The 6,828-nt window shown below is 38.8% G+C and overlaps 1 pseudogene; it reads right to left on the bottom strand.

Annotated features, from left to right (window-relative positions):
• Nucleotides 1–1,582: 1,582 nt before the first annotated feature.
• Nucleotides 1,583–2,019, bottom strand: LOC102267276 (6-pyruvoyl tetrahydrobiopterin synthase pseudogene; annotated as a pseudogene).
• Between the last annotated feature and the right edge of the window lie 4,809 nt (nucleotides 2,020–6,828).

The raw sequence follows: 6,828 nt of genomic DNA, 5'->3' as shown, positions 1-6,828 counted from the left end.
GTTGGAAAAGGCTGTTCACTATAACTGGTGCATTCTCTTGGCAAAACTCTGTTAGCCTTTGCCCTGCTTCATTTTGTACTCCAAAGCCTGCTCCTGCTGCTGCTGCTAAGTCGCTTTAGTCGTGTCCGACTCTGTGTGACCCCATAGACGGCAGCCCACCAGCCTCCCCCGTCCCTGGGATTCTCCAAGCAAAAACACTGGAGTGGGTTGCCATTTCCTTCTCCAATGCATGAAAGTGAAAAGTGAAAGGGAAGTCACTCAGTTGTGTCTGACCCTTAGCGACCCCATGGACTGCAGCCTACCAGGCTCCTCCATCCATGGGATTTTCCAGGCAAGAGTGCTGGAGTGGGGTGCCATTGCCTTCTCCGACTCCAAAGCCTAACTCGTCTATTACTCCAGGTATCTCATAACCTCCCACTTTTGCATTCCAGTCCCCTATGATGAAAAAGACATCTTTTTTGGTGTTCGTTCTAGAAGGTCTTATAGATCTTCATGGAACCGTTCAACCTCAGCTTCTTCAGCATTAGTGGTTGGGGCATAGACTTGGATTACTGATATTGTAATGAATTTTGATACTGAATGGTTTGCCTTGGAAATGAACAGAGATCATTTTGTCATTTTTGAGATTGTACCCAAGTACTGCATTTCAGGCTCTTTTGTTGACTATGAGAGCTACTCTACTTCTTCTAAGGGATTCGTGTCCACAGTAGTAGATATAATGGTCATCTGAATTAAATTAGCCCTTTACAGTCCATTTTAGTTCACTGATTACTAAAATGCCAACGTTCACTCTTGCCATCTCCTGTCAGACCACTTCCAATTTACCTTGATTCATGGACCTAACATTCCAGGTTCCTATGCAATATTGTTCTTTACAGCATTAGACTTTACTTTCACCACCAGACACATCCACAGCTGGGCGTTTTTTTACTTTGGCTCAGCCTCTTCATTCCTTCTGAGTTATTTCTCCACTCTTCTCCAGCAGCATATTGGGCACCTACTGACCTGGGGATTTCATCTTTCTGTGTCATATCTTTTGCCTTTTCACACTATTCATGGGGTTCTCAAGGTAAGAATGCTGAAGTGGTTTGCCATTCCCTTTTCCAGTGAAACATGTTTAGCATATCCTAGAAGTAATCAAGGGAGCTCAATCTACTAGAAATATTACATAATCTCTGTTTCTAGACTTTGTGGTCCCTGGTATTTTTTATAAGATTCACCTACTGTCAGTCTTATAAACATTTTTGCCATTTATATTATACAAGGGAAAAAATGAATACTAAAAATGAGATAATGGGAAAAAAAAAAAAAAAAAACAGATTTCTTTTGCTTCCAAATTATTCTACAGAATGTTTTACCAGAACATTTTGCTGAAGTGATTTTTAATCTATAGTTGAAAGACTTTTTATATGATACTCAGAATACATTACAAATTTGGTTTTAAAATAGATTTGAGTCTAGAACAGGACTCATTCACAATGATTCCAGAACACAATGCAGAAGTGCAACAGTTAGGTGATGACTTTTAATTGTTCAAGGGGATAAAGATCTTCAAATATGGATGGAAATTAATCTCTAACAGTTATTCTCCTTTACAGACTACAATATTATTGTCAGTTTCATATACTTTTACTTTATAAAGAACTTCCACATGAAGAAATTTATGGAGGTTTTCCAGATATATACGGCTACATTTTCTGTTGTGCTTACAATGTCTGTAAAATACAGCACATCTAAATCCAGATTCTTATGATCAAGGGGCTTCATAATTGCCTTCTCCATATACTCTTTGAGGTCAGTCAAATTCATGACCATTCCTGTAACAGGATCAATCTCTCCATATACTGTCACCACAACTTTATAATTGTGCCCATGGCCATTTGGGTTGTTGTACTTCCCAAATAATTTCAAGTTTTCTTCATTACTAAGAAATTTGCTGTGGAGGTGGTGGGTTGTGCTGAAGGAGATAAGGGGGGATACTCGTGCCTGCCAGAGAGGGCCCAATCCTGCCCCATTCATGGCTCCATAAGCCCAGGGCCTGGCCAGCATCTTAACCCCTCGGCTCACTGTCAGCCTGGGGTGGGCCCCACTGTATCATTTAAAGTTTGTGTTTCCTTGTTAATTTTCTGTTTAGTTGATCTATCCATAGGTTTTGAGGGCGACAAAGCCTCACTATTATTGTGTTATTGTTATTTCCCCTTTCATACTTGTTCAGTTCAGTTCAGTTCAGTCACTCAGCCGTGTCCAACTTTTTGTGACCCCATGATTTGCAGCACACCAGGCCTCCCTGTCCATTACCAACTCCCGGAGCTTACTCAAACTCATGTCCATCGAGTCGGTGATGCCATCCAGCCATCTCATCCTCTGCTGTCCCCTTCTCCTTCTGCCCCCAATGTATCCCAGCATCAGGGTCTTTTCCAATGAGTCAACTCTTTGCATGAGGTGGCCAAAGTATTGGAGTTTCAGCTTTAACATCAGTCCTTCCAATGAACACCCAGGACTGATCTCCTTTAGAGTGGACTGGTTGGATCTCCTTGCAGTACAAGGGACTCTCAAGAGTCGTCTCCAACACCACTTTTTAGCATTTGCCTTACATATTGTGGTGCTATGTTGGGTGCATATATATTGATAATTGTTATATCTTCTTCTTGGATTGATCCTTTGATCATTATGTAGTGTCCTTCTTTGTCTCTTTTCACAGCTTTTACTTTAAAGTCTATTTTATCTGATATGAGTATTGCTACTCCTACTTTCTTTTGGTCTCCATTCGCATGAAATATCTTTTTCCAGCCCTTCATTTTCAGTCTGTATGTTTCCCTTATTTTGAGGTGGGTCTCTTTTAGACTGCATATATAGGGGTCTTGTTTTTGTTTCCATTCAACCAGTCATTATCTTTTGGTTGGGATATTCAACCCATTTACATTTAAGGTGATTATTGATAAGTATGATCCCATTGTCATTTACTTTGTTGTTTTGGGTTCGAGTTTATACACCCTTTCTGTGTTTCCTGTCTAGAGAAGATCCTTTAGCATTTGTTGAGAGCTGGTTTGGTAGCACTGAATTCTCTCAGCTTTTGCTTGTCTGTAAAGCTTTTGATTTCTCCTTCATATCTGAATGAGATCCTTGCTGGGTACAGTAAATTGGGTTATAGATTTTTCTCTTTCATCACTTTAAGTATGTCCTGCCATTCCCTTCTGGCCTGAAGAGTTTCTATTGAAAGATCAGTTGTTATCCTTATGGGAATCCCCTTGGGTGTTGTTGTTTTTCCCTTGTTGCTTTTAACATTTGTTCTTTGTGTTTGATCTTTGTAAATTTGATTAATATGTGTCTTGGGGTGTTTCACCTTGGGTTTATCCTGTTTGGAACTCTCTCGGTTTCTTGGACTTGAGGGGCTATTTCCTTCCCCATTTTAGGAAGTTTTCAACTATTGGATCCAGATTGCAAGAAATCCCAGGCTGATCTTCAGAATGGACTGGTTGATCTCCTTGCAGTCCAAGGGACTCTCAAGAGTCTTCTCCAACACCACAGTTCAAAAGCATCAATTCTTCGGCGCTCAGCCTTCTTCACAGTCCAACTCCACATCCACATCCAACCAAATGTCTCTGCTTTGAATATGCTATCTAGGTTGGTCATAACTTTCCTTCCAAGGAGTAAGCATCTTTTAATTTCATGGCTGCAGTCACCATCTGCAGTGATTTTGGAGCCCAGAAAAATAAAGTCTGACACTGTTTCCACTGTTTCCCATCTATTTCCATGAAGTGATGGGACCGATGCCATGATCTTTGTTTTCTGAATGTTGAGCTTTAAGCCAACTTTTTCACTCTCCACTTTCACTTTCATCAAGAGGCTTTTTAGTTCCTCTTCACTTTCTGCCATAAGGGTGGTGTCATCTGCATATCTGAGGTTATTGATATTTCTCCCAGGCAATCTTGATTCCAGCTTGTGTTTCTTCCAGTCCAGCGCTTCACACAGTCAAAGGCTTTGCATAGTTGATAAAACAGAAATAGAAACTCTCTTGCTTTTTCCATGAAATGTTAGATGCCTTTCTAAAACCAGCTTGAACATCAGGAAGTTTTCTGGAACTTGGGGAATTTTGAGCATTACTTTACTAGCATGAGATTTTTCGGTATGATCCATACCAGAAAGATGTTGGAACAAAATGCTTGGAAAGGAAGATGAAACTGGTACTATTTGTATATGATATAATTCTGTACATTAAATTCTACAGGTATTTACAGACAAATTTTCTAAACCAGCATTGAAGTCAATTTTATTCTATTTACCAGCAAACGATTTACAGAATGAAAATTTCAAAGGCAGTATTTGTAAAATATGAAGTGCTTAGGATAAAATGCTCTTATGGGAAAAAATGAAATATTATTGGGACATATTAATGAAGTTTTATTAAAAGGAAAGCCACACCATATCTGTTCAATAACATTCTATATTATAGACAAGAAATAAAATCTAAAAAGTGCAATGCAGTCCCAATTAGAACCCTAAATGAGATTTTGGTTGAATTTTTTCTGATGAATTGATATTTGAAAAGGATTCAAGAGAGGCAATGGAGAAGGCAATGGCACCCCACTCCAGTACTGTTGCCTGGAAAATCCCATGGATAGAGGAGCCTGGTAGGCTGCAGTCCATGGGGTCGCTAAGAGTTGGACACGACTGAGCAACTTCACTTTCACTTTTCACTTTCATGCATTTGAGAAGAAATGGCAACCCACTCCAGTGTTCTTGCCTGGAGAATCCCAAGGACCGCAGAGCCTGGTGGGCTGCTGTCTGTGGGGTCGCACAGAGTCAGACACGACTGAAGCGGCTTAGCAGCAGCAGCAGCAGCAAGAGAGGCAGAAAATAGCCTAGACATTCTCAAAGAACAAGGTAGAGTTGACTGTCCTTATCCAAATAACAGAATTGGCTGTAGAACTGTAGGGATTAATTTATGGTATTTTAAGTAGACAGATAAATAGAGCCATGGTACTTAATAGAGAGTCCACAAACCAGCCCATGCATAGGTAGACGTTTGATTTATGACACATGCAGAACTGCAAATCAGTTGGAAAAGGGCAGACTTTTCAATAAGTGGTTTTACTGAAACAATCAGATATTCACATTAAAAAAAAAGAAAGAAAGAAAGAAACCATACTCAACCCTATACACAGACATCACTTGTAGGTGGATTATTACCTAACTGTGAGAGGCAAAACCATAAGTATTTCATAAAACAATATAGGGAATAGTTTCATGGCCCCAGGGCAGGGACAGATTTGTTGAAACAGAAAAGCACTAGCCATAAGGAAAAGAATGATAAAGTTTGACTATGCTATCATTAGGTATGTTATATAATTAAGCATGTCTTTATCAAAGTCTGTTCACAAAGCACAGCACAGAAGAGAAAATACAAACAACAAAGTGAAAGATTATTTTAGCCACACATATAACCACCAACGGATTGGTATTTAAAACACATAAATAATTCACTATATCAGTAAAAACAAGATGGGAAATAGAATATAAAAATGGTGAAAGAGTTGAACATGAACAGGCTTTTCATAGGAGAGAATGTCCAAAATGTTCATAAACGAGAATGCCAAAAAACTTAATAGTAGAGGAAAACAAGTAAATTAAATTCGCAATACTTGGTGTAGATGAAGATATGCAGGCAGAGGAACTCTCTATGTTGCTGCTGAGACTGTAAGTTGGTACAATCACTTTCTAGAAGGTCTTATAGATCTTCATGGAACCGTTCAACCTCAGCTTCTTCAGCATTAGTGGTTGGGGCATAGACTTGGATTACTGATATTGTAATGAATTTTGATACTGAATGGTTTGCCTTGGAAATGAACAGAGATCATTTTGTCATTTTTGAGATTGTACCCAAGTACTGCATTTCAGGCTCTTTTGTTGACTATGAGAGCTACTCTACTTCTTCTAAGGGATTCGTGTCCACAGTAGTAGATATAATGGTCATCTGAATTAAATTAGCCCTTTACAGTCCATTTTAGTTCACTGATTACTAAAATGCCAACGTTCACTCTTGCCATCTCCTGTCAGACCACTTCCAATTTACCTTGATTCATGGACCTAACATTCCAGGTTCCTATGCAATATTGTTCTTTACAGCATTAGACTTTACTTTCACCACCAGACACATCCACAGCTGGGCGTTTTTTTTTACTTTGGCTCAGCCTCTTCATTCTTTCTGGAGTTATTTCTCCACTCTTCTCCAGCAGCATATTGGGCACCTACTGACCTGGGGATTTCATCTTTCTGTGTCATATCTTTTGCCTTTTCACACTATTCATGGGGTTCTCAAGGTAAGAATGCTGAAGTGGTTTGCCATTCCCTTTTCCAGTGAAACATGTTTAGCATATCCTAGAAGTAATCAAGGGAGCTCAATCTACTAGAAATATTACATAATCTCTGTTTCTAGACTTTGTGGTCCCTGGTATTTTTTATAAGATTCACCTACTGTCAGTCTTATAAACATTTTTGCCATTTATATTATACAAGGGAAAAAATGAATACTAAAAATGAGATAATGGGAAAAAAAAAAAAACAGATTTCTTTTGCTTCCAAATTATTCTACAGAATGTTTTACCAGAACATTTTGCTGAAGTGATTTTAATCTATAGTTGAAAGACTTTTTATATGATACTCAGAATACATTACAAATTTGGTTTTAAAATAGATTTGAGTCTAGAACAGGACTCATTCACAATGATTCCAGAACACAATGCAGAAGTGCAACAGTTAGGTGATGACTTCTTAATTGTTCAAGGGGATAAAGATCTTCAAATATGGATGGAAATTAATCTCTAACAG

The sequence above is a fragment of the Bos mutus genome, chromosome X, assembly GCF_027580195.1.
Source record: "Bos mutus isolate GX-2022 chromosome X, NWIPB_WYAK_1.1, whole genome shotgun sequence".
Lineage (NCBI taxonomy): Eukaryota > Metazoa > Chordata > Mammalia > Artiodactyla > Bovidae > Bos > Bos mutus.
Note: the sequence above shows the minus strand (reverse complement) of the source record. Positions and strands in the feature narration are given on the sequence as shown.